Source organism: Mustelus asterias, chromosome 9 (assembly GCF_964213995.1).
Source record: "Mustelus asterias chromosome 9, sMusAst1.hap1.1, whole genome shotgun sequence".
Classification (NCBI taxonomy): domain Eukaryota; kingdom Metazoa; phylum Chordata; class Chondrichthyes; order Carcharhiniformes; family Triakidae; genus Mustelus; species Mustelus asterias.
This window is the reverse complement of record NC_135809.1, coordinates 51202238-51214207: the sequence shown is the minus strand read 5'-3', so window position 1 is coordinate 51214207 and position 11970 is coordinate 51202238. Positions and strand designations below refer to the sequence as shown.

At 44.1% G+C, this 11970-nt stretch overlaps 1 protein-coding gene across 1 annotated transcript in view; it reads left to right on the top strand.

The window, feature by feature from the left end:
• The first annotated feature begins 299 nt into the window (after positions 1-299).
• The window catches only part of LOC144498683 (zinc finger protein 800-like), a 102050-nt gene continuing 90379 nt past the window's right edge, over positions 300-11970 (top strand). The window contains exons 1-2 of the mRNA XM_078220163.1: positions 300-547; positions 3079-3118. The gene's annotated coding sequence lies outside the window, so the exon portion shown is untranslated. The remainder of the gene's footprint in view (positions 548-3078; positions 3119-11970) is intronic.

Here is an 11970-nt window from a genome sequence, read left to right as displayed (position 1 = left end):
GTTGGGCTGCACTACTGCTTGCTTGATGTCTGATTCCATGTACCTTTTTTACGCAAGGCAAGGTTACAGAGTAGTGTGTGTGTGACAAAAGGTTGGAGGCAGCCCCAGCAGCAGTCACTCAACCCCCATCCAGTTGCCCAGTCCCTGAATCCCTTGACAGACGGGACCAGCTCTCTCCACACACACACTTATGTGTGTGCTGGCCTCATCTCTCCAGTACAGCTCGGTGCACCCTGGAGTCAGGCGTGTGTGCGTCTCTCTCTCTTTCCAGTCGGCGTTGGCTCATTCGCTTTGGACATCGCACCGAGGAGTGGCTAGTAGTTCTTAACGGAGGAGCCAAACCTCTGAAAGGGGAGCAGCTCCTTCCCAGTGCCATCGCAGCTGGAAAACGGTCTGTAGCCTCTCCACACAGCAGAGGGGGGGAAAGCTTCTTCTTCCCCAGCCCCCTCTCACATACACATAGATCAAGAGAAGCAGCTGCAGTCGAGCGGGCCAGCAGCAGGGAGAGAGGGGGGGAGGCCGTCAACTTGCTTGCCTGCCCTCGCAGGTGAGACCTAAGCGAAGCCGGGGTTTTGGGGGGGGCCTACTGCTTGCGCGCTGCGGTCGCAAACTTGGGAGTTGTGGAGCGGTGGATTTCCGTCTCGGCTGGGTTGACAGAAAATGGCGCCCCTGGCTCCTTTGCCTCTCTCCTGACAGGGTTAGGAGCAGAGAGAGAGAGGAGCCAGAAAACCTGGGGTCGGGAGCTGTGTGTGTGCGCGCAGCGGCATTTCTGCAAATTAATATCCTGTGTGCAATTATATTTTACGCGTTGCAGAAAGTTGAATTTGTTATATAAAAAAAGAGAGAAAGGCGTGCGGGGGAAAAAGGCCTGCGTTGTTCTTTTAAAACAAACATTATTTTTTTACCTCATTGCAATTTTGCAAAAAGAAAAGAAATAGCTGAGGTGGATTTTTTTTCTCTCTTTGCACCCCCCTCCATCTCCCTCTCTCTCTGCCCCCCCCCCCTTTTTAAACACAAAGGATGGACTGGATGGAGCATGACTGTGTGGCGTTTGCCCGGGGCTTTGACAGGCGCGTAAAGGCGGAAGGGGGTCACCCCCGGTGCCGTGCGCCAAGCTGGAACCGTGCGGAGGAGCAGCGGGCGGGCAGCCGCCAAAGGCGCACGGGGCGAGCGGGGGCACCACTTGGCACAGGCATCCAACCCCCCCACACACACACACACCCACAGCGCAACCCTCGGCTCAAGCAGCCTCCCAACATTGGCAACACAAATTTGACACAAAAAAAAATGCCATGCCACAAAAAAGGAAGCTGGTTGTCTTGTATTTTTTTTTGTACAGATTGCTGGCTGTGTAAGATTTGGGTTTTTCTTTGCACCAGCTTTTTTTTTGCTGGCTTTCTTTCTTTGCTTCTCCCCCCCCCCCCCGCCCCCCTCTTTCTGTCTCTTTGCGCCACAGTCTGTGTTCTGGTGAAGTGAGTGTGGGGCACCATTCCGTGGTGAAAACGTTTACGTGCCTTTTGATCAAGTTAATCTGCCTTTCTAATGGTTCGAATTGGAAGTCTTTTCCCCCCCTGTAACTGTCGACAAAGTACCCGTTAAAGAAGATTTCCAGCCCCCTCCCCCTTTTTTTTTCTTCTTCATCGCTGTTCCTTTTTGGATAATAGAACGATGCAAATTGTGCCACAGTGAAGGGGTGGAAGAGAGAGAGAGAGAGAGAAAAGCTTGTTGTGTGCGCGCCCGGGCGGTGGGTGAGAAGATCGAGGCTGAGAGGAAGGCACTGAGGGGGGAAAAAAAGCCCAGGGTTTCTTCAAGTTTTTGTCAGGTAAAGTGAGGTCCCCCTCCTCCTCTCTCTTATTTGGACTCAATGCTGAGACTGGAACTGCGCAACCAGGATGTTGCCTTGCGCGCACACACACACACACACAGCTGACATCTTGTAGCCGCTGGCGGGGCTCGGAGTCTGGGTGTTGGCTCAAGCCAGCCCCATGTCAGCGCTTCGAGCGAGTGGCGGCCCTCTGTGTCCGCCTCTGTCTCCCTCTTCCCTTCCCCCCCCGCCCCGCTCGCGACAATGTAGCCCCCCGCCGCTACTGCTGCTGGCAACTTTCTTTGTATCCCTGTGGCCCCGGCCCGCGGGAGCTGCCTGCCGCACAGGAGGGGCTGGCGGGCGGGCGGGCTGCTTGTCTGCCTGCCTTTGGGGAGGAAGATGAGGGCTGGAGGTGTGGACAGCCGCTGCCTCGCCTCACGCCTTGGAGGAGTCGCCGTCACAAAGAGGGGGGGCCGCTGGGGAGGGATGGACGGGAACTTCCCACGGCAACCAAATTTTTTTTGAACAGAAAGTGGCAACAGAGTGTTTTAATGACCCGCCTAAACCCCCCCCCCCCTCCCCTCTCTTAGAAGCGCATCCAGAGTCAGGGTACACATGTATTCAGAAAATGGGGATAAAATGCAACTTGATTTTCTCTTTTATTAAAACTAAACGATTGCAGTGCGGATGGTCCAGAGAGGGCGAAAGTGGGTTGTGTGGAGAGCCCGATTGCCCAGAGTTGTGCCCACACTCTACTAAGAGCTGAGGTAACGTTCAGGTCACGCCGAATGCAAATTGCGCCACGCAGCCTTGGCTGTCCGCTAGAGAGAGAGAGCGGCCCGCTCAAACACTGAGCACAGGAGGCATCAAACTGTCCCCCACCCCGGGTGGAAAGGTAATGAAGAGGGATAGATCTCCACATCTTCAAATAAAGTTTGCCCTGGATTACCAAAGCTGGGTTCCAGCCTCCATGGAGATACTTGGGGACATCCCTGATCCTCACTTGGAGGCTCCTCAGCTGCAAAGAGGGGTTTTATTTGACAGGCGGACTACTTTATGGATGGGGATTTTTTTTAAAACCCAAGATTGCTATTCGATATTTCGGACTAAGGAAGTAAAGTCGACCCTTCTGGGCGCGTTATTGAATGTTGTGTTTTGCGTCATTTCAAGTTGTGGACAAACCTGTCAAGCGCCCTGCTCGTTGGAAAATCGGTTTGTGAAATTGTGGAATAGCATTTTGAAGCCCAACTCTGGGCATTTGTTTTTTCTTCCAGGTTTTTGAGGGAATCCTCGCAAAGCCGACACCTGCACAAGGTACACCATTTGTTTCAGTTAAACAAATTCTCGTAGATGTGGTATTGTATCTCCATGGGATCGATTTCAAGCCCTTCTATTTATGTTGAAAATCTCTGTTGCTTCTTTTAGCTACAGGTGTAAATTGATACACTTATGCTGGGCCTGTTCCACGGTGGTGTGCTGCGTTGGAATTTGTAACATTTATTGAAACTTTGCATTTGATTGGGAATACATGTCATGGGGTCAACTAAGCTAAAATCACAGTTCCAAGTAACAACCATACTTCAGTTGTCAGTTTTCCCTCAAGTATTTTTTGAATGCCATAGACTTTATTATTAACTATTCTCCCACTTTTGGCGTCGTACCTCGAAAGTTTTAGAAACAATTATTCATGTATCATATACGTAGAGGGAACCTTGATGCATAAGTAAATTTACTGAAGTCTGCAGTGCCTCGCCAGGTACTGTGATGGGTGCAGGAACAAGTCAGGGAAATAACGCCTGATTATGAGTGAGAAGGGATGGATATAGTACACACATTTCCAATGTGACTTCTGGTGGAAGGGTTGGAGAAGCTCCTTCAGATTTCAATTCAAAGACAAACATCTTTTTTAAATGTTACATGCACTTAACTCTTTAGGGAGCTCCCTTAATGTCTCGGGGGGGGGGGGGGGGGGTAAATGCTCTCACACAGTACTATACCAGATTCCCAGGTGTAATCCCTGTTGAATTAGCTGATCCTAGTTCACGGCACCAAGGGGATTGCTGCAAATGAATAAAGTGCTTCTGGCTAGCCAAGGGAAAATATTTAATTCAGGAATTGCACCCGTGGTTTTGTTGAGTGACTCCCAATGGAAAGTGGCAATGTTTGACAGTAGGTAAGAAAGGATCAAGCTTTGCTGTAGTGGAAACCTTCTCTTCATTCACCATGACAGAATAGTTAGTTTATTATCTGGAGCTGCAGCTGGAAAATGGCCATTGTGGTGAGGTAACAGACTCTCTAGACCAGCCTTTTCTGTTTTGTTAACTAATTTCAACTACTGACATCACACAAATGACATTCCTTTTTTAAGTTACTACTAAAGTTGTGATAGAATATTCAAAATTGGCCCATGTGGGCTTTTAAAGGATATTTTGTGAAAATTTTAAAAGTGATGGCTATTGGAAGGGTTGGTAAAAATAAGAAAATTTCTTAAGATTTCCAAGTAATTTTTGTGTGTTTATTCAGTTACAGTCTTGCACGTGTGTAATGAATTTTAGATATTATTAATGAACTCTAATCTCAGTTGATAGTGCCAAAGCTTGTGAGGCATTTTGAACATATTAATTGTCTGAAATCATAAATCACTTAGTTACTTTGGAACCTCTTCAAATAGTGCATTTTTTTCAGAGGTTATTTACCAAATTACTTGTGATTGACTTGTCTTGCTATTAATTGCAGAGGATGCCTTGAACCTTAGCTCAGTGGTAGCGCCCTTACCTCTCAACCAGAAGCTTATGGGTCAAGTCTCACTCGAGTGTCTTGAGTATATAATGCACACATGTGGTCCTGAGGGAGTGCTGCACTGTTGGGAATTGCTGTCATTTAGATGAGGCATGAAGCTGGGGTCTCACCAGGTGGACATAAAAATATTGACACTGTCTACATAATAGGCTTCCCAGCAAAGTTGAAGCCCATGGAATAAAAGGGCAGTAATGATACAACGTTGGCTGAATGACAGGAGATGGAGAGTAATGGTAAATGATTGCTTTTTGGACTGGAATAGGGTAGATGGTGAGATTCCCCATGGATCGGTACCAGGACCACTACTCATTGTGATATATATTAACCTAGACTTGGGTTCATAAGGCACAATTTCACCCAAAACTTTGAAGTATTATGAATCATGAAGAGGTTTGTGATGGACTTCAAGAGGACATAAACAGGCTGGTGGAATGGGAGGCAGATGAAATTTAATGCAGTGAAGTGATCATTTTTGTAGAAAGAATGAAAAAGGCAATACAAGATAAAGGATATAGTTCTAAAGGGGGTACAGGAGCAGAGGAACCTGGGATCATATGTGAGCAAATCATTGAGGATAGCAGGGCAGGTTGCACAAGTGCTTATAAAGGCATGCAGGATGCTGGGCTTTACAGAGGCATAAAATATAAAAACAAGGAAGTTACAAAGAGCCTTGAAAAAACATTGGTTCGGCCTCAAGTGAAGCAGCATGTCCAATTGTGGGCAGCACACTTTAGGAAGGTTTTGAAAGCTTTAGAGAGGGTGCAAAAATGGTTCCATGAATGAGGTTTTGTTTAAAAGGATTGATTCACGAAGCTGGGGTTATTCTTGGAGAAGAGAAGGTTAAGAGATGATTTGATAGAGGTGTTCAGAGTTATGAAGGGTTCTGACTGAGAGAAATTGTTCTAGTTGACAGAAGGATTGAGAAGTAGAGGGCATTGATGCAATATCGATGAAAAAGGTTTCACTAACTCCCTGCCGTCAACTGGAAGTGCGGTAGGAATAGTTTTGTACGTGCACTCGAGCCAGGACATGTGCAACTGTCACCACTTCCAGTGATGGGATGGATTTTTTTCTGGATTGGAATCACTTTGTGAAATCTGGCTTTGTGAATCTGTTTAGTTACATCACCATCAAATGAGTGTGAGTAGTGTGATTGGCAGTTGATTTATTAAAGCTCTGCAGTGACGTCAGGGTAGAGAAATGGCTGAATCTGCAGAAGCATCAAACTTCCCACACACAACACCAATTAACTTGCCAAAATCCAGTGTAATTCTGACCATGAAAGTTAACAAAATAAATGAGTTTATTGAAATGTTGTTTTAATTTTTCCCCCAGTCTCTTGAGGATTTGTGTAGGGAACCACTCACAGCCCAGGTAGCTCATTTGGATGATAGTTGGACTCCATCCCAGGGGCATTGTTTCGAATCTACCTGAGATAATTTGAAGTACTCCCCTACATGTTTCAGCAAAAGTAAACACAGCAAACATTATTACATGGTGAGTGGTTTAGATCTGGAATACACTGCCTGACAATGTGGTGGAGGCAAATTCAATCATGGCTTTCAAAAGGGCATTGGATCAACCCCTGAAGAGAGAAAATTTGCATGGCTATGGGGAAAGGGTAGGGGAGTGAGCCAAGCTGATTTGCTCTTGTAGAATGTGAGTATATATGTGAGCCAAATGGTCTCCTCTTCTGTAGCCATTCTGTGATTCGATTTAGAAAAGAGCAGGGGAGATCATGGCCAATATTTATCCTTCAACACTATCACTAAAGAAAGATTACGTGGTTATTATAACATTGCTATCTGGGGGAACTAGTTGTCGGCAGTTTGGTTGCCATGTTTCCTACATTACAAATGTGACTACATTTCAGAAGTATTTCACTGGCTTTGGGACATCTAGATGCCATCAAATAAGTAGTTCATTTCTTTTTTTAAAAGCCTTGTACCCTCTTACCCATACGCTAAGGCGGTACTCTGGAGAAAGCAGAGTATATCTTGACTTGGTTATAGCAACTGACCAGATAGCATTCTACCCTTGGACAATGGTGACCAAACCAAGATAAAATTAACCTTATGCTGGGGTTCAGAAATATCAAAAACAGGAGTTTTCAAGCACCTTGAAGTGAAGGAATGGTTTTAGCAAATTGATTTTGGGTGAGTTGGTGGGGCATAGAGTCCCTCCAGTGCAGAAGGAGGCTATTCGGCCCATCCGGTCCGCACCGACCACAATCCTATCCGAGTCCTATTCCTGTAACTCCACATATTTACCCTGCTAATCTCCTAACACTAGGGTCAATTTAGCATGGCCAATCAACCTAACCCGCACATCTTTGGACTTTGGGGGGGGAAACCGGAGCACCCGAAGGAAACCCATGCACAGGGAGAGTGTGCAAACTCCACACAGATAGTGACCCGAGGCTGGAATTGAACCTGGGTCCCTGGTGCTGTGAGGCAGCAGTGCTAACCGCTGTGAGGCAGCAGTGCTAACCACTGTGCCGCTAATGGGTGCAGTCATTTAACAACACTTCCATAGTGGACAAGTGAACATTACAAAGCATTTGGAGTAAATACTTGTCTAGGATTTGGAAGCATTTTCATATTTCCTTAAATGGTGCAGGGAGAAAAGTGGAGGAAGTTCACTGTCCAGAAATGCAGTGCATGAACAAAGTGTCCAAACTATACACACCATATCAACGAATGATTCTTCCAGTTATTCAAAAGGAAGATAACCGGAAATGATGTGAGAATTACAGGAAGATGCAAACTTAGCTGATAAAGTATAAATATGCAAAGATTTATGTTCTGAATGATTACCCCTTTAGTCTTTCAGACCATGAAGACAACCATGTGCTCTCTAAGTAACAAAAATATAAGTGAAGTAAATAATTTTGATAGAAATAGAAAAACTGAAAAGAGTCAAAACAAATTAATGCCAAGGAAAGATTATATTTATCCGACAGGGTGAAGAGAGAGCAAAGATTAATGAGGCATTAACTCCTATTTTAAGGGATTCACTGAACGTTGGGGAGGTACTATTAAATTGGAAACAGGCTAACATTCACGTATTCAAGTGGGTCAGTAAATACTGGGTCAGCAAAGCAGAGATGGGCAACAAAATTATCAATTTCATTTCAATATTATGCAATAACTAAGTCAGCACCCATTAGTCCTTAGAATTTATTTGTGGCATTTTGACAAAATTATGTTTATTAATTTATAATGGCCAAGTGTTGATTTAGGGTGAACCATGGGAATGTTTTAAGAAATTGGATGGATGGTAGAAATTAGTGGGTATCAGATGGGGGAGTGGTCTTGGGAAGTGCCAGATGGGATGCCTCAGGAATTGATATTGGGAGGAATTTTCCCGTCCTGCCCGCCATGGGAATTGTAGCGGGTGGGGAGCGGACAATGCAAAGATCTGTTGACCTCAGGTGAGATTTTATGGTTTTGGGGCAAAATCCTGCCCATTGTTCACTATATATTATATATCATTGACTTGGATTCAGAAACTCTGTAAATTGGTTATATTTGCAGATGGTACCCAGCTAGGAGGGGCAGTTGATTCTCGGGACGTAACTTTAGAAATACAGAACATTAATCAATCAGTAGATTCAAGAAAGAGATAGATAAATATTTGATCAAAAGCGGGATAAAGGGCTTTGGGGAAAAGGCAGGGAAGTGGAGTTATGATGAGATGAAGATCAGCCATGATCATATAGAACGGCGGAGCGGGCTTGAAGAGCTGAATTGCCTACTCTTGCTCCTAATTTCTATGTTCCTATGTAAGCAGGCAGAATAACAGCAAGAGAAATTTAAGATGGATGTGTGCAGTTCCGCACACAGTAGAAAATGGGCAACACTGACTTCCATGAACTATATTGAAGTAAGTAAGGATAAAATTGGGAGAGATTTATGGGTCTTCATAGCCTACTTGGATGGTCAACATATCTAAGCACTTGAGAACCACAATCGTTAGAGAAAATAGAATGCTGAAGCATATAGTTGTAGAGTACAAGTCAGAGAGAGAGAGAAGCTGAATCTGTGCTATTGCCTGAATGCGATCAAATATTGAGTGATGTGTCATCAGGCACAAGCATTGGGATCAGTTGAGAGAGGAGACATGAGTTTGTTTTATAGAGGCACATTATGTTGCAAACATGGGAAGGTAAATCTGCATGAGTGCATGCTATTTTTTTTAAGAGTCAGACAAGGATGACCCAGAATAAAACTAATAGAAAATAAATTGAGAACTGATGTCCAAAAGTTCACGCAACTGATGGAATAAGCTACTGGGCAGATTGATGAAGGCAAAAACTTTAAATTACTTAACCATTTGAATACAGCATTAGATTTTTCAGGATTGGTGAACTAAATAGGCTAAAGACATTCCATAACCATATCAATCTTGTGAAGAGTCTTGTATGTGACTCATTCTTTCTACCCAACGTTCAAAATGAATGGCAAAATCCCATCATTTTAATGTCCCTATGATTTTTCTCCATGGTGGCAGAGAACTGTGTCCTGAAGATTGATGTGCAATTCCTGGAGACCCCAAGCCAATCCTGGAAGGTTAGAAATCCATTGTAGTAATTATTTGAATAATTAAAAACAAGTATAGTCGGGTATCTTGCTTTGAGTTGGTGATTATTCACTGAATGGCATGTTCAGATGCCACGTCTGTTTCCCTGCATAAAGGAACATTTGAGGACTGTTCAGACTATCTGAAAACTGGTTGTAGACTTGAGGAGATATTGTTTGCTGCATGTCACTGATATGCTTATTGGACAAGTAGGAATTTAATATTTTGTAATAGCGAAAAGTAAAATGTCTATATACACAATATTATTTACTTAAGTATATTATATTAAATTCGATAGTGGGTTCCTTTCATTAAAACTTATTAGTACTTGTTACTCATATAGGTGGTGGTGTGATGCTCTCTCCAACATTAAGGGTATAATACCATTACCAGTGGAACTCGTACTCACTGAGCCCTATAGGCAGATCAATCAGTAATTCCCCATGGACCTTGTGCGGGTTATCACAAGTACGTACATATTAACATATGCATTAGGAGCAGGAGTAGGTCATTCAGCTCTTCTAGCCTGCTCCATCTTTCAATAAGATCATGGCTGATCTGAATGTGGCCTTGACTCTTATGTTCTCCCCAGCTCCGAGCATCTTAGATTTTCGACTAATAAGTGAGTCCATCTACCTCTGCCTTAAAACTAATCATTGACCCTGCCTCCACCACTGGGGAAGAGAGTTCCAAAGATTCACAGCCTTTGAGAGAAAATTATTCTTCTACATCTTAAATGAGGGAGCACTTATTTTTAAAACTGTGCCCCCTAGTTATAGTCTCTCCCACTAGAGGGAACATTCTTTCAGCCTCCACCTTGTCCCACCATCTCAGGAGCTTGTATGTTTCAGGATTCCCCCACAATCTTCTAAACCCTAGTGGATGCAGGCCCAGTCTTGCCAATCTTTCCTTATAAGATAACCACACCTCTCCATTCCAGCTGTTAGTTGAGTGAAACCTTTCTTCAAATACTACAAGTACTATTCAATCAGTTGTACGAATGGAATAATTTTCCAATATTTCAGTGTTTGCCCAGAAAAATGTCTTAATTCTTAAAAATAAGTTGATAAAAGTAGTAGTGGTTGTTTCTGTATGTAGTTGTATATATGTGACTGAGGAAGGAAAAATACAGTGCTTTGATTAGAAACTTAATGACTTCTGTTTTTTTGTGCCTTTTAAGCATCAGAATGTGTAATAAGCTGAGGGAGGGAAGAGTTGGTCTCATGTTAAAATTCATTTCACTGAATCAAAACATGAAATTTGAAGCTCTAATTATCTTTTTTATGTTTTGCTGATGGCTAGGAAACAATGCTAATAATTGCTTACAGCTATGTATAAGATTGTATATGTGCTTTGGGGACGGGAAGAGAAAGATGCTCTGTAGAGAAGGGGAATGACAAAAATAGTGTTTGCATTTTTGTTTAATTTTTACGAACAAAAAGTCATTTTGAAGAAGCTGAAACAAATAATCTCCACTTCTGTTTGGTAGTAGTTAGAAATAGCCATTGTCAGTACTTTAAACATGCAAAATAAGTTTTGATTTCAAATACTTGTGAAAGAGGGAGTGACATTGTAACAAGGACATCAGAAGGGAGAAAGGCAGATGGTCTCTTTCCTCATTCTAGTTTTGATTTTGAAGAAGTGTTAAGTTTTAAAACAGGCAGAAGGGTGTCAACAGAGGAGAAATGAAGGGGAATGTCTGAGGGTTAGAGGACCTCTAGTCTCTTGTCCCTTACCTTTGGTGTGAGAAGGGGAGTTGATCCAGGAGGGAAGGGATTAGTGATTGAGGGAGGGGATAGGACAAAAAAACCACTGAGGTCTGCATTTCATCCATAATTCCCATTCAAAATGCAGCCATCAGCCATGGCTCCTTTCTCCACTTACCCCCGAAAAAGAAAGGAAAGATAAAGTTAAAACCAAATATGGACAAAGAAGTAAAAAGTTAAAGGGTGGGAACTAATAGAGGATAGAAAGAAAGGCAGAAACTGAGTCAGGGAATATCATAGAATCATAGAAACCCTACAGTGCAGAAGGAGGCCATTCGGCCCATCGAGTCCGCACCGACCACAATCCCACCCAGGCCCTACCCCCACATATTTTACCCACCAATCCCTCGAACCTACACATCCCAGGACGCTAAGGGGCAATTTTTTTAACCTGGCCAATCAACCTAACCCACACATCTTTGGACTGTGGGAGGAAACCGGAGCACCCGGAGGAAACCCACGCAGACACGGGGAGAATGTGCAAACTCCACACAGACAGTGACCCGAGCCGGGAATCGAACCCGGGACCCTGGAGCTGTGAAGCAGCAGTGCTAACCACTGTGCTACCGTGCCGCCCCAGAAGGAGGCCATTCGGCCCATCGAGTCTGCACCGACCACAATCCCACCCAGCCCTACCCCCACATATTTACCCGCTAATCCCTCTAACCTACGCATTTTAGGATTCTAAGGGGCAATTTTTAATCTGGCCAATCAACCTAACCCGCACATCTTTGGACTGTGGGAGGAAACCAGAGCACCCGGAGGAAACCCACGCAGACACGAGGAGAATGTGCAAACTCCACACAGACAGTGACCCAAGCCGGGAATCGAACCCGGGACCCTGGAGCTGTGAAGCAGCAGTGCTAACCACTGTGCTACCGTGCCGCCCCATAGTAATACAAAGACAACAGAAGTAGGTGAATGCGTGACCACATTCACTGATCATGTGCATCTACTGTGGAGAATTGACTAACATGTTCATGAATCTTTAACTTGTAAAAAATATTTTTTGGTGGCAGG